This window comes from Capsicum annuum, chromosome 1, assembly GCF_002878395.1.
Source record: "Capsicum annuum cultivar UCD-10X-F1 chromosome 1, UCD10Xv1.1, whole genome shotgun sequence".
In the NCBI taxonomy this organism is placed as follows: domain Eukaryota; kingdom Viridiplantae; phylum Streptophyta; class Magnoliopsida; order Solanales; family Solanaceae; genus Capsicum; species Capsicum annuum.
The window spans coordinates 120,695,194-120,719,140 of record NC_061111.1 but is presented as its reverse complement, the minus strand read 5'-3'; positions in this window follow the sequence as shown (position 1 = coordinate 120,719,140).

Here is a 23,947-nt window from a genome sequence, read left to right as displayed (position 1 = left end):
TGTGATGCTTTATTTTTATTCTATTGAGTCCTGCGGGTATTTAATACCGATAATTTAGCTATTTACTTAAAGCCAGTGTCAGTTATAAAGTAATCTCAGTAGTGACTCGATCAGTACAACTCAACCAGTTATAGGAACCCAAGAAATCTCAGAAGTGTTTGTAAGTCAGTCACAGGACTCAGTGAAGACCTCAGTAGCACTCTATGCTCAGTCAGTTAACAAAATTCATTAGTATTCTGTTCGTCCACAGAACTCAATAAACTCAGTTCATTTTATTCAAATAGTAATATTAGTAACAATTAAGTCCAGTCTAGAACAGAGTAGAAATCAGTTCCGTGTCCATTCAGTTGGGAGTAGAATTCAGCACCGAGTGAACCCAGGGATGGGGGCTTTCCTATTAATAGAGGGTTTGACACTTATTAGCAATCTCTGCGTTACAGAACTATGTAGCTAGTGTAGGTTGAGATATCTTCTTGCTAGATCCTATAAGGGTTGATACATCTCATTTGAGTTTCCTAGCAGCGAGGGTTGACGAAAGAGCTTCCTGTCAAAGCAGGTTAACTCACAACTTGTCCTTAACCATGGCACGGTATTGACACCCTTACAACTGGGGTTATAGGTTGGAACCTAATTAGATTAGAGAGGGGCATGTCTGTTAGATGATTAGCTCCCACAATCTTAGTTTCAATCTCAGTCTTGGTATATAACTCAGTTCAGGACTATTAGATATAGTCATACAGCTTAGTACGAAACTCAGTATAGTTTCATAAAATTTAGGACTGTCAGATACAGTTATTTAGATATCAGTTATTAGTATTTAGATTTAGTACTCAATATTATCACGATCTTAGTTACAGTCTATGTATTTATGCATGTACTCTTATTCAGTATTACTCATGTTATTCAGTTAGTATTGTTCTTGCATATGAACCCATGCATTTTAGCCTACCTCACTAAGCATACCAGTACATTTAAAGTACTGATGCATGCTTTTTGTGCTATGATGTCTTATATCATAGGTTCAGACGCATGAATCGAAGCACCCTTAGCTGTTCAGATCTTCAGCTATCAGACTAGTGGCGAGTCTTAATAGTTCAAGGAAATGCTTGTTATTTTCAGTATTTCAGTATTATTTTTAGTAGTCGGATTTAGTTGGGACTTGTCCCATCAACTTCACAGTTCAGACAGCTAGAGGCATTTCGGACTAAAGTATTTTCAGATAGTTATTCAGTTTTACAGTACTTATATTCAATTTTGGTATTTTAATACCACATTTAGATATATTTACAGATTATAACCTTATGGCATTCGTTTCCACCAATTTTTGCAATCATTACAGTATTTATTACAAAGTTATTGTAATAGGTACTAGTCATGGGTTAGCTTGTGGTCCTTCGGGATTATGAGCACTGTGTAGCATCCGGGGTACAGACTCGAGGTGTTAATTCATCACTTTGGAATTCATACTACACTTCTGCACCATTTATGATGCTGTTTTGAGTACAAGTTTCCATTTCTGATGTTGTATTAGTGTAATTCAGTGTTTTGAGATTGGGTGATCTTTTGGAGCCAGGATTGACTTTCTCTCCTTTTTATATATTGGATGGTCTTTCTATTTAAGGAAAATTTAAATTTGATACTTATAGTAATCCTATTCTTTTGCTAGAGGCTCTTGTAACGACCTTACTAGGTCATGTGATATTTTACTCCTTCCCCATATTATCCAAAGTTATGCTATTGTTCTTGAGTTGTATTGAGTATGATCTAATTACTTGCATATTTTCGATATCTGTTCTAGTTTCTACAAACTAGCCCATAACTTATCATTCTAGGAAATAGTTTGGCTTACCTACTAGTACGATAAAGTAGGTGACATCATGATTTAGTAAATTAGGTCGTGATACCCAAAGACCAATCCATGACTTATCGACAAGCATTTTCAAGATATATTTATTAAATCTATTACCCAACAGCCCCTACATTAAATTTATTACTCCATTAACCAATCATTCATCTATATTCAACATACAATCTAGCTTTATTTATACAGTTTTAGACCTTTTACCTCCTGACCCTTAGCCTAACATGACCATAGGCTCTTAGTTAAGTCACAACTCCTTATACCATAATTATCTCTCATTCTTAGAGTTAAGCTATTCCATATTTCAATCACTAAATTAAGCACACAATTTCCTTATCAACTATATTTACAATATTTCATATTATAATCTACCTTGGAGACATAAAAACACGCAACACCTATCAAGGATTCATAAAATAACCTAATAATACACAATTCGGACATTATTACATTAATCCATGCTTTATCCATTCAAACTCAAAGCCCACAGGCCTATGCATGATTTATCACATAATATCTACATTATGGATACGATTACTTACCACAGTAAGCTACTCATAAACCATAATCTACTTGAGCGCCAAGCTATTGCAAGAAGTAAGATATGCTAAGGATGATCTTCCTTCTTTCTCATGTTTCCAATGGCTAAATTATCTAATAATAACCATTACTAGAGTAGTTAATAATATAATCTTCCAACAAATACCTTGTGAAATCAAACATACTAATTCTATCCTCATTTACGTCAACAAGTTTACCCAACGGTCAATTAGGCATTAAAATAGCTTCTTCAAGATCAACACAACTCTATTAGTGGGGTTTTAGGCTAAAGGATCCACATGTATTAAATTCAAGGTCCCAACTATCAATTTTCATATTATAGAATTACTAATTCATGATAGGGATTGTCTATTAACAGTTTAAAAGTGATTCTAGGTGATATGAACTCAACCATAGAGTTTCTTCAAAATATAAAAAATTTAATTTTCAAAAAGCTCAAGAATTCAACCATTAAAGGTTGTTCTAATGATTCTAGGATGTTAACGAATTGAAAAATGATGAAGATGATGGAAGAAACTTACCTCAGAAATAAATTTCCACACATACATGGAGAAATTGCCCTTCTAGGGCATTATAATGACCATTTGGGATTTGGGGACTGAAACCAATCAAAAATGTTTTATAAACTACTATTCATATAGCTATAGCATCCTGGACCGCTATATCAGCCCAACCTACTCAGTGCCCTTTTTGTTTTTTAACTTGGTCAGTTTTCAGTAAAATTGACATAACGTTTTACTTATTAATGAACAGTTGATTGTGTTGGAAAGAATACTCATAGATATTTAATTGGGTGGGCAATCATTTAAAGTTGAGCCTAGTTTAAACCGAGCCCAAAACAAAATCAATACAAGAACTTTAAACTTAAATTTGTGCTAGGAGTATTGTATGACCTTAGTACATATCAAATACAAACCCATACAAAAGAAATAATCCTAACTCTTATTATGAATGAAAGAAACATTCCTTGACCGCAAATATTTTTAGTAACGACTTAATCGGTCCTTACAAGATTAAACCATCAAATACATACTTAAGACAGTCTTTCCAGTGACCCAAGAAAAGAAAAGTAAAAAAATCATTTCAATTAAATATCAATTTGAGACAATAGCTTTGAAGGTACTGCCAATTATTGATAAAAGAAATGAACGTTTTGGTTAAAACCCTATTAAACATATTAGAATATGTGGACACAGATTTGCCATAAAAACCCATAAATTTTATGAGCTCATTTTAGTACATACTGATTAAGTTCAAATTGAGCATAAATTAGTTAATATAAATGATCCGGAAAGTATTCAATATTCAAAGTTCACAATTAAGAGGATTTTAAGCCTTTCAAAATGGTATGTAGATCATCTACATACATTAATTCCCCTGTCAAGACCTCATCTACCTCAAATGTATAATTGATATGATTATGTCATGACTCGAACTAGGGCCTAGTCATGATGGGTATCTCCATTTTGCCAAGGATAGGAGATCACCCCCATTAACCTAGCCAACCAGAACATAATTAAACTTGCAGTGGATGAGTTTCAAATATATTAACAAGATAGAGTTAAGTTCTGAATATATAATAAGATAGATAAATCAATAACAAAAGTGGTATAAGAATCCAAAATAATATCCACCCATACTTTGTCCACAAAAGCCACTATGAAACAAAATTGAACATCATACTAGGCCGGGACATGCCCCCCATCATGATAGTGACAAAGGTAATGACAATGACAATGTTAACATAACTTTTCAATTCTAAAATATTGAATGAAATTGATGGAATGACTAAGATTTCTAAAGGACGGAAACTCACCACTTCATAGTGGACACACCAGATCACCTAAGGTTGCATAGGAGTAAAAGATATGTCTTCAGAAACTACATTGTGAAACAATGTAGCATCCTAGGATGGTTAGCAAGTTTAGCGATAGCATGCAACTCAAGGAAGGTATAAAATAATTCCATGATCAATCAGTCCAAAAATCATTCAAGTCGGGAAAAAAGGGAAATGTCCAGAATTCCCTTAACTTAAAGACTAGAAATATGTTACCCTGGGCTACGAGTAAACAATTAAATCATAACCCTTCCTTAAGACTTGTAACCATAAGTCATAACCTTTTCAGTCTTACCAAGCACACAAACTACCATCCTTTTGACTTCACCAACTAACTCGTAATGAGACACTACGACTTGTAAGGTCTAGTCGTAGTCAACACAAAACTCAAATAGGTTAAACACTGGACTTCCTATAATTTCATCCCACGACTCATAACAAATCCCTATAATTCTTAGTTAACCACTAGTAATCAGAGAAAAATTCAGCGACAAACTTATATGATTTGGTTACAACTCCTCCTAATGACTCATCACGAGTCTTTACGACTCGTGCCCTCAAATAATACCAAAGACAAAATTTCAACATAACACACTGGTCATCTGACGACTAAGGTCACTTGACCCGTCAAGATACCCTACGACTCATGGGGTCGAGTCGTAACCATGACAGTGAGCTCAAAGCTCAAGATATTTTCAAGGGCCAAAATCCAGGGTATTTTAATTCTGCCCACTTGGATCATTCATCTTCGAATGATGGGACAATGCTCCTACTAGCACAATTAGACCCCCAAATATCACTACTCTTACTTTAATATTGAAAGCAAAAATACTATAAAATCTACAATCTCCTTATGGTGCCCAGTTATTTTTGTGAAGAAGAAAGATGGCTCAATGCGTATGTATATCGACTACAGGCAGTTGAATAAGGTGACTATGAAGAATAAGTATCATATGCCTCGTATTGATGATTTATTTGATCAACTTTAGGGTGCAATGGTGTTTTCTAAGATAAATTTGAGGTTCGGTTACCATCAGTTGAGGGTTAGGGCTATAGACATCTCTAAGACAGCCTTTAGGATTCGTTATGGTCATTATGAGTTTCTGGTGATGTCTTTTAGGTTGACCAATGCTCCAACAACTTTTATGGATCTGATGAATCACGTGTTCAGGCCATATTTGGACTCTTTTGTGATATTATTTATTAGTAATATTATTGTATATTGAGGAGCCAGGAGGATCATGAAAAATATTTGAGGACTGTACTTCGCACTTTAAGAGACCACAAGCTTTATGCCAAGTTCTCAAGGTATGAGTTTTGACTTGAGTCTGTAGCTTTCTTGGGGCACGTAGTGTCTAAGGATGGTATTCTGGTGGACCCAGCTAAGATTGAGGCTATTCGTAGTTGGGATAGGCCTACATCACCTTCTGAGGTTCTCAACTTTATTGGGTTGGCAAGTTACTATAGGTATTTTATTGAGGGTTTTTCTTCTATTGCATTCCCCTATGACTAGATTGACTAGGAAAGAGATTACGCTTCAGTTGTCTACAATTTATGAGGCAAGCTTTATGAAGCACAAGGATTTGCTTTCTTCAGCTCCTATTCTGACTTTTTATGTTGAGGGCGAGGATTTTACTATCTATTACGATGCGTCTGGTGTTGGTTTAGGGTGTGTTCTGATGTAATATGGTTGTGTTATTGCATATGCATTGAGACAGTTAAAAGTGCATGAGTGCAACTACCCCACTCATGATTTAGAGTTGGCAGCGGTAGTATCTACGCTTAGTATTTGGAGACATTATTTGTATGGGGTTCTCTGTGAGATATTTACTGATCACTGTAGTCTTCAGTAGATTATGACCCAGAAAGAGCTTAATTTAAGGTAATACAGGTGGATTGAGTTACTAAAGGACTATATATCTCTATTCTCTACCATTCGGGCAAAACGAGTGTGGTAGCAGATGCTTTGAGTTGAAAGTCAGTGAGTATGAGTAGCTTATCTTTCATTTTAACTTCTCAGCGGTCGTTGTCTTTAGACATTCAGTCCTTAACTAACTTGATGGTTCATTTGGATATTTTTGACCCTCGAAGAATCATTTCTAGTGTTGAGGCCAGATCTACCTTGTTGGAGTAGATTCAGAGTTGTTAGTTTGAGGATAGCAGACTTCATAGCATTCGAGACTAGTTGTTAAGGGGTAAGTCTGAGGGGGCTATCCAAGATTCTGAGGGTGTCTTGATGTTTAACGGTTGTTTTTGTGTTCCAAGGGTTGGAGATTTGATCCAGTTGATTCTTTATAAGGCTCATAGCTCTAGATACTCTATTCATCTTGAGACAACTAAGATGTACAGAGATTTGAGGTAGCATTACTAGTGGAGTGGTATGCGGAGAGCTATAGCAGGATTTATGGCTCGATGTCTTTGTTGCCAATAGGTAAAGAACGAGCATCAGAGACCTGGTGGATTGATTCAGCAGCTACCCATTCCCAAGGGGAAATAGGAGCAAGTACTATGGATTTTGTAGGTGGATTGCCTCGTAATTTGTGTGGTTTTGATAGCATTTGGGTCATCGTGGATCAATTGACCAAGTCTGCATATTTTATCCCCGTTCGAGTTTCCTACAGTGCCGAGAGGTTATCTTGTGTTTATATTTAGGTGGTGGTTCAGCTACATGGGGTCCCTATGTCTATTATCTCTGATCGAGGGTCTTAGTTCACTTTTATCTTTTGGAGGCATTTCAGGAGGAGTTGGGGACCCAGATTGACCTCAGCACAACCTTTGATCCCCAGATGGATGAGCAGTAAGAGCGTACTATCTAGGTCTTAGAGGATATGCTACGCGCTTTTGTGTTGGATTTTGGAGGTTAGTGGGACCAGTTTCTACCTTTGGCAGAGCTCGCATATAATAACAACTTTCCCTCGAGTATTCAGATAGCCCCATTTGAGGCATTGTATGGTAGGAGATGTCGATATCCTATTGGTTGGTTTGAGACTTCTAAGGCTAGACCTCATGGTACAAATTTTATTCATAATTTGTTGGACCAAGTTTGAGTGATTTAGGACAGGCTACGAGCAGCTCAGAGCATACAGTGGAGTTATGCTGATCGTAGACATCATCCATTGAGTTTCAGTGTTGGTAATTGGGTCTTCCTATGAGTATCGCCCATGAAGGGTGTAATGAGGTTCAGGAGAAGGGGCAAGATTAGCCCTAGATATATTGAACCTTTTGAGATCCTACAGAGAGTTGGGGAGGTAGGTTATGTATAGGCATTTCCACCTGCCTTCTCAGTCATTCACCTAGTATTTTATGTATCTATGTTGCGATATTATATTTCAGATGAGTCACACGTACTTCAGTGGGACTCGGTTCAGTTGGACGAGGGGTTGGCATTTCTAGAGGAGCCAACGTCTATTTTGGTGAGGGATGTCAGACAGTTGCGCTCCAGGGACATTCCAGTAGTTAAGGTTCAGTGGCGTCACTGTCTAGTTTTGGAGGGTTGTATCAAGATATTGAGTTGCCTGTGTTGAATTGGGAAGTGATTAATATGGATTTGGTTACCGTTTTACCTCAATCTTGAAATCTATTTAATTCAATTTAGGTCATTATGGATAGGATGACTTAGTCTTCTAATGTTTTGCTAGTGAGGACAAATTTCTCTTTGGAGGATAATGCCAAGTTGTTTATTGAGGAAATTGTGAAGTTGCAGGGGGTGCCTATTTCTATCATGTCAGATCATGGTACACAGTTCTCATCACTGTTTTGGCATTCGTTTTAGAGAGGTTTGGAAACTATGTTGAGCCTTAGTACCACTTTCCATCCACAGTCAGATGGACAAGTGGAAAGAACTATTCATACATTGGAAGATTTGCTTTAGACTTACGTGATTAACTATGGTCATAGTTTGGATGATAATTTGTCTCTCCTAGAGTTTGCATATAATAATACATACCACTCTAGTATTTAGATGGCTCCATTTGAGGTTTTGTATAGTATGAGATATAGATCTCCTGTTGGGTGGTTAGAGGTCAGTGAAGCAGAGACATTTAGCCTGGATTTGGTTCACCAAGCAATAGATAAGGTAAAGGTAATTTAGGAAAGGCTTAAACACACTCAAAGTTGCCAAAAGTCCTATGCAGATATAAGGTGTACGGATTTAGAGTTTGGGGTTGGCAATTGGTTGTTCTTAAAGGTGTTTCCCATGAAGGGAGTCATACCATTTGGGAATAAGGGACAACTCAGTCCATGGTATGTCGGCCCATACTTGATCTTGAAGAGGGTTGGTAATATTGTGTATGAATTGGATTTTCCCTCTAGTTAAAGCTCCGTTGACTGGGGTACCCACACATAATGGCATAGACAAAGACTCCAAAAATAAACCCAGTTGCGATGTAAAATAAGCAGAAACATATGAAAATATAAAACTGGGATCAAACAAAGGAGAAGCTAGCTGATATGACATAGAAATCATACATGTGATCACAACATCCAAGGAATCAGCCCCTGATCTACCTGGAATAGCATAATTACCCTATCCACTACTAGACTGGGTACCTGCCCTACCTCCCTACAGACTATCTCTAGAACCCTGGGAACCACTTCCATGACTCTGTACACCACCCTTACCTAATAGCAACACTGATCTAATCGGTTGCATAGCCAGAACTGAAGGCTCAATCATCCAACCTCGAGGATACACGGGTGAAGTGACCAACAACCCCACAGTCATAACATGCCCCGAGTACCCTGCTCTTTCTAGAAGGTCCGACGGATCTAGAATGACCACCACTAATTGATGATCCTAATTGAACAACTCTCTGTGGCTGGATGATGCTATGACCATTGGAATTACTATAGATGAGTTGACCCTTGTCAGATATCTAAAGTGATGCCTGAACTGGCCGACTAGGCTGACCCTGATGCTCAAAAGGCTGCTGATGAAGGTACCTATTATGAAATCCTTGGCCTGAGAACTGTGAACTACTATAATTGCCCAGGTAGCATAGTCTCTTATGCTACCCCCTTAGGCCTCACGATCCATATCCTCTATGGAATAAACATGATCGGCTATCTTCAAAAAAGAGTGAACCAAATAAAATATTATAACCAACCTAGACTCAATGCACAAAAATGGATCAAGAAAATGAAAATTTTCCCCTTAAAATGCTCTGTAGCCTCCCAAGGATAGGATACAGACGTCTCCGTACTGATCCGTGGAACTCTACTAAACATCGACTCTAGTACTAACAATCTAAGTAATACCTAAGCTTAATACCAAGCTTTCACGACCTAATTTCTCAAGTCATGATGGTGCCTTCTTTAAACCACCAGTAAGCAAGCCAAGCCATAGTCTAGAATGATAGGAAATGGGCTAACAGGTAGAGACCAAATAAAAGATCACGTATAATGGTAACAATAACAATAATAAGTAAAAACTAAGAAGGGAGCATATATATTATATCAAAATGAAAGGAGGAAAAAGAACCAATAATACAAATGAATCCCTACCAAGACCTAATAAGGTCAGTACTAGAGCCACTACTAACAAGTACCCAGAGTACTAGACAAAAATCTAAAATCTACATAATATACACAAGCAGTCTTAAGTGCAAAAGACTAACTAGAGTAGATAAAGGAGGATCAGCCTCAAACGACAGCAAGCTCACCCTACTCTAAATCAGTACTGGAGGTAGGAGTCACATCAACATCAATTGCTAGTACTTGGATCTGTATTAGGAAAAAATATAGAAGTGTAGAATGAGTACCAAAGAAATGGATACGCAGTACGCATCATCTGTCGACTGAGCTCAATACAGAAAAGGTATAACTATAATGCGAAGAGATAATCTAAGTCAACAATGAAGGGACAAAAAAGGTAAATAAAAACCAAGCTACGCCAATGAGATAAAGGAATAAATGTAAGTGATACAAAAAAAATAATGCAGTAATGAAAAAAAGTCAAACATAACCTAGCTGGCCCCTCATAAGCCCACTAGGCATACTGAAGAAGACAACTAACCTAATCGTACTCCCATAAGCCAGTGGGACACACAAGTAATGAAAATAAACATAAATAATATATAACTATGCTAATCCCAATAAATTATAATACTCATCCAGATTTGCACCGAACTTGAACCGACATCAATGAGTAGTAACGCGAGGCCAGACGTTGAACTCGAACAGGTAGTAATGGATAATTACAAGAGGACACATGCTGAATTTAAATTGGACATAGTGGGTAATAACGATAGGACACATATATAGAACTCATGATCAGATGTCGGACTCGAACTGAAACTCAAAGGAACCACAACCATATCAGATGTCAGATTCAAATCAAAACTCATAGTAACAATAATAATCAAATGTCGAACTCGAACTGGAACTCATACTAACAATAATAATCAAATGTTGGAATCAAACCAAAACTCATAGTAGCCATACCCAATAGTAATATTAAAGTCCATACCATACCATAACAATATCAACATCTAAATAATCATCTGCTAATCCTAATTAATAAGGGATAAATTCAAAATTTTACAATTTAGTTTCATGTCCTAAAGTGATAGATGCTATAATATATCAAAAGATGAAATACCAAAATCTACTACAATGGGGTCCTAATCCAGATAAATAAGACATGTTATATATATTAAATAATATGCGACTATAAGCACTTATCCCAAGCTAGCATAATAGTTCACGATTTCAATATATAAGCTCAATCTAAAGGTAGGGTAAGCCTAGCCTACCTGGACACCAAAGCTATAATATCTTTTTGTGAAGCCTCCAAATAGTATCTCGCTAGAACCCGAATTTGAATAACATCAAGAAATTATTTTCCACGATGCCTCTTAATTTATATCCAACTTTGTAGAGTTAATCAAGAATTTTAACCAATTTTCTAAAAAGAAAAAAGAAAGCAATTCGATAAAGTCCAAATATGGGGGAACAAAAACCTAACATGAATATATATATATATACTTACAGTGGATGGTTCACCTTTTTTTCACTTTAAAAGGGTCAAATGTAAATATATATATATATATAAGTAAAGTTAGCCAAAGTTGAAGACAAGTGGAAGCAACCTTGTGGTCCACCCTTTCCATTCCACGTGTGGTAGTGGTGGCCACATTAATTAATAGTCTACACAGCGTACATATTCGGGTATTGCATAAATTCATGATAAATTAATTATAATATTTTGAATATACCATAATTAATAAAAAATTATTTCTACTAAAACCTCTATTATATAATAATAATAATATTTTAACATTTCTAAATTTACTATCTCCGCTTAAAATATTAATAAATCATAAAAGTCTATTATAAAGTGATATAAATATATAATCACTTAAAGAATTTTACCAATATCAAAAATATTATTGAAGGGTACTAAATTATATTTCTACTAATTTCCAAATTAAATTAAATAATTCATGATATATTTTGATAGTACTAAAATTATATGTAAATATAGAAAATGATCGTGAGGGTCATTACAGACATGGAACCCAATTCAAAGGTGAAAGGAATATTACTTGAGGATGAAAGAGTTCTTCGATGAAAGGAAGGGACCCACAGATGAATTCCCACATAACTAAAAACAAACCCCTTAGAGAATCTTCTTAAAACTTTAACTTGCTTTTGATGAACCCTAGTTTAGATTTTGAGATAAGAAATTGCTTTTTTTGTTATTTTTTTGACTGATTTTTGAGTTATGAGATATTATGTTAATGCTTAACATTGATAACTGGTGTTTTTGAAGTCTTAAACAACGTGGGTTGGGTTAAAAGGGGTGAAATTTTCCAAAAAGTCCTTATTAAAATTGTGTAGAAATTTTAGGTCCAATCGTGAAGACTCTCCCCGTAATTTATTACGATAGGTCATGAGTCATTATTTGAATTGTGACTTGAGTTTATGAGGTATGAACATTCAACATTAAGGTAACAACTCCCTCCCTCCTAATGAATCATTAGGTTTTACCATGAGTTATTAGTAGTAGTCATGGTCTGAGACTCTATTTTTGGGTTCCAATCTATTGAGGTAATGGGTCCACTGTATGAGTCATTGTCGCTAAAAATAAGTCATGAGGTAGAATTGTTACCCCTGGACTAAAATTTGTGGGTCCTTACTGGTGTGTCTACTAGTCGCCATGATGACTCGTTACTTCCAATAATGAGTGTTGTACTGGACTTGTTACCACTGGTAGTTTAATAGACTCTTAGGGAAATTTTCATAGCTTTTTGCCACAACATTAGATTAAGGAGAAACTTATGGCATTAGAAAATGAATTTAATGGATTGTCTTTTGATGGGTTTAGAGTTTAAAAACTTAGGGTGTTATAATCGATGATTTGTTTGACCAGCTTTAGGGAGCAACGATTTTCTTTAAGATTGATTTGAGGTTTGTTTACCATCAGTTAAGGACTCAGGTTGAGGATATCCCAAAGATAGCCTTTACGATATTTTATGGTCATTATGAATTCTTAGTGATGTCTTTATGTTCATTATGTATTCCTAGTGATGTACTTTGGGTTGAATAATTCCCCAGCTGCGTTTATGGATTTGATTAACCAAATGTTTAGGCCTTATTTGGATTCCTTCATAATTATGTTCATTGATGACATCCTGTGTATTTATGGAGTAGACAAAAACATACACAAAAATCGAGGATTGTGCTCCAAACTTTGAGGAATCATATGTTTTTTTCCAAATTATCTAAGTCTAAATTTTGGCTTGAGTCAGTGACATTCCTTGGGTATGTGGTGTCTAAGGATTGCATTATGGTACACCCAGTGAACATTGAGGCCATTAATGAATAATCATGGACTACATCTCTAACTCAGGTTCGTATCTTTATTAGTTTGAATAGTTACTATAGGTAGTTTATTGAGAGTTTTTCTACTATTCTAGCATCTATGACCAGATTGACTCAGAAGGAGGTTCCTTTTTTATGATCTAAGAAGTGTGAGTCGAGCATTAGAAAGCTCAAAGAGTTTCTTACTTTATTTTCTATTCTTTCTTTTCCAGTTGAGGTTGAGGGATTCATCATGAATTATGATACTGCTATTGTCGGTTTGGGTTATGTATTAATGCAATAGGGCTATGTTATTATGTATGCTTTAAGTCATCTGAAGGTGCACGAGCACAACTACCCCACTCATGATTTGGAGTTAGCAGCGATAGTTTTCACACTTAAGATTTGGATAAATTATCTTTATGGCGTGCATTGTGACAATTTTATGTATCATCATAGTCCTCATTATTTTATGACCAGAGAAAGCTTAGTTCTAGAAATCATAGATGGATGGAGTTGCTTAAGGATTATGATATCTCTATCTTGTATCATCTGAGCAAGAAAATATGGTAGTACATTCCTTAAGCCGAAAGGTGGTGAGTATGGGTAGTTTGTCTTCTATTTCAAGTTCTTAGAGGCTATTGGCATGGGACATTCATTCCTGAGCCAAGTTGATGGTGCGACTTGATAATTCAGACCCTAGGAAGATTCTTTCTAGTGATGAGTCAAGGTCTTCACAATTTAAGCATATTTAGAGTCATCGGTTTGAGTGTAAAATACTTTGCATCATTCGTGATCAAGCATTAAGTGGTCAATCTAAGAGGTCTACCTTAGATTCAGATGATTTTTTGATATTTGACAGTCGCATTTATGTTTTGAGGGTTGATTGCTTGATTTGGATGATTTTTCATAAGGCCCATAGATCTAGATAATTTATTCACTCGGTTACAACTAAGATGTATAGGGATTTGAGGCAGCATCATTGGTGTAGTGGGCTGAAGAGAGATGTGGTGGACTTTGTAGCTTATTGCTTATGTTATCAATAGGTGAAGGTCAAGCATCAGAGACCTAGTGGATTCATTCAAAGGTTGCCTATTCTCGAGTGGAAGTGGGAGTAATTACCATGGAGTTTGTTAATGGATTGCCTCTAACCCCCATTGTTTTAATTGTCTTTGGATCATTATGGGTTAGTTGACCAAGTCGGGATATTCATTCCTATTCAGATGTCTTTTCATTCCAAGAGGTTTAGTCGTATCTATATTTGTGAGATAGTTTGTTTGCATGGTATGCCTATATCAATAAATTTATATCAGGGTACAGTGTTCACTTCCAGTTTTTGGAGAGATTTTCAAGAAGATTTGGGTACTCAAGTAGATCTTAGTATAGCCTTCTACCCACAAACAAATGGGTAGTCAAAGTGGACTATTCATGTTCTTAAGGCTATGTTCCAAGTCTATGTTATGGATTTTAGAGGTTAGTAGGAGTAACACTTAGCTTTGGCTGAGTTTGCATATAATAAAAGCTATCATTTGAGTATTGAGATGGCACCATCTGAAGCTTTATATGGTAGGTGATGTCTTTCCCTGATTGGTTAGTTTGAGACTTCTATGGTTAGACCCTGTGTATATTGACATGCTCATGAGTCCTTGGATAGAGTCAGGGTGATTCAAGATAGGTTGAGAGTAGCTCAAAGTAAGCAAAAAAATTATGGATATCGTAGACTTTATTCCTTGATATTTTGAGTTGGTGACCGGGTATTTCTCTGAGTATCACCCATGAAGGGTGTGATGAGGTTTGGAAGGAAAGGCAAACTTAACCCTAGATATATTGGACCGTTTAATATTCTTCACATAATTGGTGAGGTGTCTTATGAGTTAGCCTTACCCCAAATTTTGTTGTTGTCTATCTAGTTTTCTGTGTTTCTATGTTGCAATGATACATTCTTGATTTGTCTCATGTGCTTAGATGGGATTCAGTCTAGTTGGATGAGTGATTGACCTTCATAAAAGAGTTGGTGCTCATATTTTCTAGTGATGTCAGGTGGTTTTACACTAGGGAGTTTCCATAGTCAAGGTTTAATGGAGGCACCGCCTAGTAGAAGAGGCTACTTAGGAGATCGAGAGCGAGATATAGACCCAGTATCCGTACCTATTCATGGTTTCAAGTACATCCTAATCCTTTACTTTTACGGATGAAAATTCCTTTAGTAGTGGCTATTGTAATGACCCTCCAGGTCATTTTTTGTATTTCTACTTATTTTTGTTGCTTAGAGCTTTCCTATAGCTACCCTAAGTCACTTATGACTTTCTGGAACTAATAATTTGGTTATCGAGCAATTAGTTTGGTTTTGTTATAGCCAGCTCCCTATTTTGAAGTCCTTGATGGTTCGAGTTGGCTACTGGTGAAAACTTTAGTCAAACGACCTTGTATTTCAATTCAGAATATTCCAAAAGCTTTGGAACATTGATTTTAGAATGGGACACCTTTGGTCTGGTCCTAAGGCTCCCAAACTAATTTTGGGCTATTGTCCAGAAGTAAAGAAAAATGTCAAGTGGATGTGGGACCCACATCTAGTCAAAACAACCTCTGATGGAAATTTTGATTATGCCATTGAGTCCAGAACATTGAATTTTATAAGGTAGCATAATCCGTTTGTGTATGCAGGATTTTGAATAAATCCTGAGGGTTTGGCGGAGACTTGAAATTTCTTTAACTCTCAGCCGGTATTGGTGCATCACTTAAGCAATGCCTTTGATTGCTTAAGCAATTTGCCTGGACCAGCAGATGTCTCTTAAGTAACTATTTTTGTTGCTTAAGCGATAGACTTGGCAGAGTGAGAAGTATTGTGTATATGATATTATTATCGCGCACGTGATACTTTCACAGGCAACTAAATATTGCTTAAGCGATCTATTGATCACATAATTGATATGCATGCTAGAGCACAAGTATCACTTAAGAGACATAAAGTTTGATTTAATGATACATGTGCACCTGGGAAAGGTATAAATACCCTACTTTGCCCATTTTTCTCCATTTTTCATCCATTTTTAAGATATTGGAACCCTAAAAATGAGAAATCTTATGGAAAACATTTGTGAGTGATTTTGGAGCTTGGGTGGAGATTATTTACATGTTTCTTCTTTGAATTTGTGGTAAGCTTTCATCTATTTTAGGATTAAATCCTTTAATTTCTTCAAAAATCCCTAAAACCTTGATGGCTGATTTTAGCACCATTCGGGGTCGGCATTCACCTATTTTTGAGGATAAATGTTCCTTGAGCATAGTGGGATATTTTATTGGTATCAAATATAAGATTCCGTAAATGGTCCTCACATTAGATTTTTTCATGGTTTTTGGACCCGAAGCACAATAGTGTAATATGAGTATCATTGTTCTCGTTTCAACAAATAGATTATATGTTTTATTGGGTGGCTCCTTCTGAAAGCTTCTCAAACGGGAAAATCATTGGTTTACCAGATTCTTCAGGCTTTTATTCGGCGTCTAGATAGGCTATGTTTACCCCCTTCATAGCTTGAATTATTTTGTAGTATGATTATGGTATTGTGCTAGATTGGGATAGGATTTTGGTGTTGGTGGTATGATTGCCAATATTTGGGGTTAGTTGAACTGTTAGGGCCATTTTGAAACTATAATTTAGGTATAATTGACTTAGTTTCTCTTTCTTTAGGTAGATGTTATATGTTAGGGCACTTTAAGGATTGTTTAACATCTAAAAGTGGATTTAAATACCTTAGCCTAGTCTGGGGTAGAATTTTTCCTTATGATAGATTTTGAGGATTATAAGTGGGCCCCTCCGGTCTGCCTTAAGCCAAGACTTGAGCTAGTTTTGGTAGACCTTTGTATGCTTGCTTTATATTTTGAAATGCTTATTATGTGAATTGAGGAGATTAGACACTTAGCGGTCATGATAGTTTGATTTTGGGAAGTGAAAGCTAATTACAGTAAAACCTAATAGTTATTATTATGGATAACTTAAGTTTCGATTCGAGTACGACAATTGATTATGATATTGATGATATAAGTTCTGGCTCATGTCTGAATATTTTATGATGATACTGATAATTTGAGTTTTGGTTTGTGTTCAACAAATAATGGTAATGATGATGATATTTTTGAGTTTCAGTTTAAGTTCAGCATTGAGAGTTGTTTTTTATGTGATATAAATAAAGCTATTCTTGGTTATGGCATGATGGTTGGTAAATTATGGTTAGTCGGTTATTTACTTTTCTTTCATTGTACTCTCCAGGTTTATGGGGGCCTGCATTAGGTTATTTACTTTTTTCATACTTATTGGCTTGTGGGGACCAATTTAGTAGATATAATTGTGTGATCTTTATGTCATTATATTAGATTTATTAATTTGTTTATACACTGCGGTGTTGAAGTCTATTTCTAGTTTTACCCTTTTTCATTGACTTAGATTATTTTACCTCACATTTTATCATATTTATATCATGATTTAGCTCAGTTGGCTGATGATTTCTACTAAGTACCTATGGTTTTGGTACTCATGCTACAGTTATATACCTTTTGGTGCTACAGATCTGAGTACTAGAATTCACCACTAATGTGACGATTGTGTTTTGTTGGATTCTAGAGATAGAGTGAGCTCTCGAAGTTGGAGTTGCCCCATTTTCGGTCTATTTATCTATGTCTAGTCTTTTGTTTATGTGACAGATTATATTTGACTATTTTAGAACTTGTAGTGTATTTGTGGTTGTTCTTGTACTGACACTACTAGGTCGTGTGATGGTTGTTTATGTTTTATCTATCCTTAAACTATATTTATTGTCTTGTTCTTATTACGAGTGTTAGATAGTTTATTTTTGGTTTCTTATGCCATTTTCCACCTAATTAGACCATTATTATAGCTTTGCGCTACAGTTTAGAACGGTATTGTGATTACTATGGGTGTAGCGCTTGGTAAAGTTCACTTTTCTTGCATATGACACATTTAAGTGGCCTTCAACCTTTTTTTGTCCTTTTTCATTCGGGATTTGATTTTAGGGTTTCCTCATGTACTATAATGAAACACCATAAATTTTTAGCCCTTGGAAAATCCATGAGCTTTGTCTCATTGTTATGACAGGACCTATGAGTCATAGGGTGTCTTGACAAGTCATTGGGATGAGTCGTAACAAAATTAGTAAGTTTGTGGCTTAATTTTGCTCTGAGTATGAGTGGTTCACTAGGATTCGTAAAAATCTTTTACAAGCCATTAGGTGTAATCATAGGGTGTTCAGTACAAGTCCTAATTTGGGTTTTGTATGACTACGACTAGGTCCTATGAGTTGTAGGGTCCCATTATGAGTGCTTCTATTGATTCGTAAGGATAATAGTGTAAGGTGCCTTGGTGGTACTACCTTGGTTATGAATCATGGTGATGAGTCATAAGGAAAGGCTACGGGTCAAGGGTTGACTTGTAATCAAAGGCGACCCTTTTTCAGCTTTAAGTTAAGGGCATTCTAGATATTTTCCCTGTTACCAAACCTAAAACCCATATCTTATTACCTCTTTAGGATATCATTATCCCTCATAAACACATCAAAATACTTCCTTAAATACACTCAAATCCTCAAGGTGAAGAACACTTAGGGTTTTTAAGAGATTGATCACTTCGGGCTTTCAACGGTGATTTCTCTATGTACATCTTACTATTCCAAGCATGTGACTCTGCCCTTAAACATAATGTCTATATTGCATGAAAATACATGGTTATTAATATAGTTGAAAGTAAGGGTTCTGACATGATTGAGGTTTTGACATGAATGGTTAATTAAATATTTTCCCATTATTTTATTATGCATTACTCATGCTTTGATTATAGTTTTGAGCTTGTGGGTGCTTTGGCATCGTGGATGAAACTATGGAATTGTGAATTTCCAAACTTGTGACTTTTGAAGTGGTATGACCCCAACCCCGTGATGTGAAATTGTTTTTTAACTATAAAAAATGTGGGAATTTGTGAAATTAGCTAGTCTTGAACTATTGCATAATATAAAGAGGTATTTAAAACACAATAGTCTGATATAATGAACTAACGGAGTTGTGCTCCCCAAGTTAATGGAAATTATTTTGGCATGATGTTATTACCTTGTAAGTGTAGTTGATATGATGATGCCAACAATGTGTGCCTTGATGTGAAATGTGGTTCAATGAATGGGAATGTGTGATAAATGTTTTAATTGGGCTTAGTTGTATAGCTGGGTGGTTAAAGTGGAGGTCTAAGTAACCAGTACTGGAAACTGTGATAGCTGGTGCAGGGATCATTATAGTTGAGGTTTGGAGTTCCTTTGCTTAGACCAGGTGGTTCGAGTCTACCTTATTGTTATTATTATGATTGAAGGGTTAGATTCCCCTACATCACAGTTATGTAGGGTGCTTAAGTCACCTTAGTATATGATTGAAGGGTTTGAATCCCCCATTTATATATATGATGGTTGAGATAGACAATACAGACTAAGGTTTTAAATTGATGTTAAGCCTTATTTCCCTACCCCGGTATGTGATATATATATATATATATACGTATATGCATTTAATGATGTGCATGGAATTTTGAATGATTTGGACTATTATTCATAGCATTAGTTATCCCCTATTTCTGAATTACATGCTAGTGATCCAACCTCTAACCGTCTATGTACGTTGTATCCCCACGCAATATAGATTTGTCCATACTTCTACTTTTCCTGCTCAGTGATTGTGGATTGATCAAGAGCCGACTTAAAGTGGTGAGCTTCCATGCTTCGGAATGCTCTATTTCAGGATTATGTTTTCTTTTGAGTTATAGACTACTGGATACTATTTTTGGATATAGCTAGGGTCATGTCCCGATATTTTGTTGATGTTCAATTTGGTAGAGGCTTTGTTGGAATACTGTGGCCTTTGGATGGTTTGATTGTTGGTTGGTTATACTCATATCATAATATCTTTGATTTCAAGTTTTCTTATCTTGTTATATGTTCAGAATTCATCCAACATAGAGTAAGGTGGTTTATGGTTTGGGTATTGGAGGTGGTTTCTGGTCTTTGTTGGACCTAAGATACATGGCACGACTAGGCCTTTGTTCGGATCGTGTCATATAGATACCCTTTATGTATATTTTAGTGGAAGTAACACACCCTTAATACTTACAAACATATTTTGATTCTGAGATTTGATTTTGGTCTTGGAATTCTGTTGTATTAATTTTGGTGGATTAATTTAGTTAAAGTTTTGAGTTTTTACTTGTGATTATTGTGATTTTATCTTATGCTTTCAATCATGAATTTTATTGGTTACTTCACAAGCATGAGCGGCTGAAAACCCTTAGCTAGGGTTGTGTAAATCCTGGTGAATTGACAAAGTAGGGAAAGTGCTATTGCTTTTCTGAACCAATACTCGTGCACGCATTGGATTATTTTTACTTTCATAGTTATCTTAGCGATTGCAAACATTAGAATCTCGCCTAGATTATTATTACTTATTCCAAAATAGGAGTAGTGACTAGGAAAAGATAACTATAATAGTAATTTGTTATTTAACTATCGATCCACATAATCAGGTATTATCTAAGTGAGATGGTTAGCTGTCATCTAATAACTAGAGACTCAAAAGGTAATAGTTAACAAGGATCAAGATAAGGGTAAGTAAAGTGACATTCTGAGGCTCAAAAGGTAAAGGGTGAAATCCATCTGCACGTCCAAAAGCCTATTGATGGTACATAACTTATCCGATTTTTCATGCAAGGTATTAGGTTGTTTTAATAAAGGACAATAAGCATACAGAGTTAAGAAGTTAGGGGGAACACAATGCTAGTATTCACCAACACTGATTACAACCGAAGTTGATATTAGCTATTTTTTATATTGTTACTTAAATCCCCCCATTTACTTTTCCAGGCTTGCTCGTTGATTACAATATTTGAGAGCCATATTTCTACGTATTCCCTTGGGATTAAAACCCAACCTTTGTTGAGTTACTATATTTTACAGCAACTTTATCATCATTTAAGTAAAGGTATAGCTTGGGCGTTATTAAATTTTTGGAGCCATTGTCGGGGAATACGATGTTGAGTTTAGAATTGAGGTTGTTGCAGTTTTCGGGTTTTTCTTTGTTCTTAGTTGGGTATACGCTGGTGTATGCCTAGCACTCAGAGTAGAGGCAATCCCTTACTCCCATTGAATATGAATCCATAAAGGATCCTACAAACACCTAGTAGGATAACAGAATAGAAGAGAGACAATCTTCCTAAAGGGGTTCATGATGATGCACACCAGGTGCCTCTCCTTCCTCCAGAAAAAACTTAGGATAAAGTTGACTAGTAGACAGAGGTGTTGTTAGGACAAGCTGCTAATAGTAGGAGCAAAGAAGAAGCTCAATACATAGATCGGGAGGCAGAGTTAGTTGGCAGAGGTAGGAAGTCGACCGCCGAGCAGTACTCAGTGGTAATTAGAATAGAGTTAGAATTTTTTGAGCCCACATGATCCCAGAATACTAGTACATGAAGCCATATGAAGATGATGATGAGGATTTGGGGTACGTCGAGCCAGCAGAGATACGAGCCATTATTGCTCCTATTTTACACCTAGGTTCCAAGTTCAACATAACCAGTGTTATGATCAAGCTCTTATATTTGAAAGGTGTGTTTACGGGGTTGTGTATAGATGATGTAAACATATATCTGGTCAACTTAATAGGATTTGGACTTCTTATACAAATATAGAGGTGACTAAGGAGGCGCACAGATTAACGTATTCCCTTTCTCTCTTACAGGAGAAGCATCTTTATGGTTAGGGGAACTTCCAAGAGAAGCTATCACTATGTGGAATGCGTTGCACAGGCAATTATTGAAAAGGTTCTTTCGTCCATCTAGGATATTGCAGCTTATGGAAGAGATTTATAATTTCAGGAAGTTTTGGTCCGAGTCTATGTGTGAGGCCTTGTTAAGGTTTTATAAGAAGTTGAGTATGATGTATGCACATTGGATTTCAAGGACTAACTTATTGGAATTACTCTATTGCCCTAAACAATAGTTCAAGAGCCATGGTAGACACTCTCTCTGGAGGAGCTCTTGTGAGATTATGCTAGGAGGTAGCTTCAGACATTCTAGACCATATCTCTCTCACCAATAAAGGGTGGAAAACTTAAGAGAAAGAGAAAGGTTCTGTCCCTTACACCATTAGAGATGCTGGTGACCAGAGAGTAGATGATGATTCTGTAGCATAAGAGATTGAGATACAAAGGACTAATCTTGGGTTGGTGTAAAAGCAGTTCACGATTGTGCATTTTGAGAAATTTCATATAGTAGGAACACAGGGTATAGCTTCCAGAGCTTATAAGTCTGAATTAGAAGAGGATTCTAGGTATTTGATCATCAGTTGGCAAGTTTTTAAGCCCAAAAGAAAGAAAACAAAGGTCTAAACTATGATAATGACATATATCGAGACCGTAGTGGAATAAAGGTAGTGATTGGAGACGGAGACATTATTACAAAGAGAAGGGAGACATGTGCATTCTGCCAGGCAGAAGTGATACAAAATCAAGAATGGAAGAAATATTTCCAAGATAATAAAAAGGCAAGAAAATCATGAGGTTGTCCTTAAAGAGATAAAGGCTGATATTTTTAGGTTTAACCCAGAAGGTTGAGTCTCATACAATGGTTATCAATTAGTTAGAGCATCATTTTAGGAAAATATCTTCCACTTTGCATCAAAGACTGTTAGGTAACCTCTTGAGTAACACGGTGCAAAATTTTTCAAACACTAGTCATTGTCTAGCTATCACCACTAATTTTGGTACCACTACTAGTGATCCTATAGTACCTACTATTGAGGAGTTAAAGATTGATAACACTGAGACTGATGAGACATCTGAGGTAGAGTTTAAGAAGTTGACATGGGGGTGATGATGATTTTGAGTATGATAGTGGTGAGGAACGACCCTTTCCTTACTGTTAGTAGAAAAAAGGGAGGACTTGTTTTATTGGTCTTTTTAATGTCAAGCAGGTTTTATATGAGTTGGGATCAGGAGTAAATATGATATCACTAGTTGTGTATTAGCTGTTGAGGATGGGGGAACTCAAGCCTACTTTCATAAAATTATTGATGGCTGACTTATCTATGAAGAAATCAGTGGATGTTTTGTGTGACATAGAAGTAAGGGTGGTATCTCTTATGTTCTTCACTGATTTCATGGTTCTTGATTGTGAGGTAGATTTTCAATCCCCTATTTTATTGGTTTGAACCTTCCTATCCACTGGTAGGGTGTTGATTGATATGGAATTGGGGGAGATCACCTTCAAACTAAATGATGAGCAACTAGTTTTTGATGTATGTATGACAATGTAGCAGACAGATGTTATACGAGTGGTGTCTCTGATTGACACTATTTATAAGGATTTTGTTATAGAGGCTAGTGTGCTAGATATACCAGGTGTTGAGAAGAGAATAGAAGTGATGATCACTCATCTTACAATTGTTGAGTCTAAGGTGGCGATATTATATGAGAAGATCCAGCCATGGGTCTAGACTACACTAGACACAACTGAGGTTAGATTGTAGTCTGTGCACTGAGCTTTTATGTTAGAGTTGGGCGTTATTTTAATGCACACCTTGATGCTGGTGAGAGACGTGTGATAAATTAGTTTGTAGAGATTGAAAATTGACTCTAGGACATATGAGAGAGAAAGTGGATATCTTACAAGCAGAGGTACGCTCTCATACAAAGATTCGCATGACTGTCATCTCTCATAGTATACCCTATTTGGTCAACTCTGTGTGGTCCTAGATGCTTTTGTTTAATTATGAAGGATGATGTGGCGGTCCCCAAAATTGGAACCAAGAGAGGTCGAGAGGAGACTTGCAAAATTTAGACAGTCC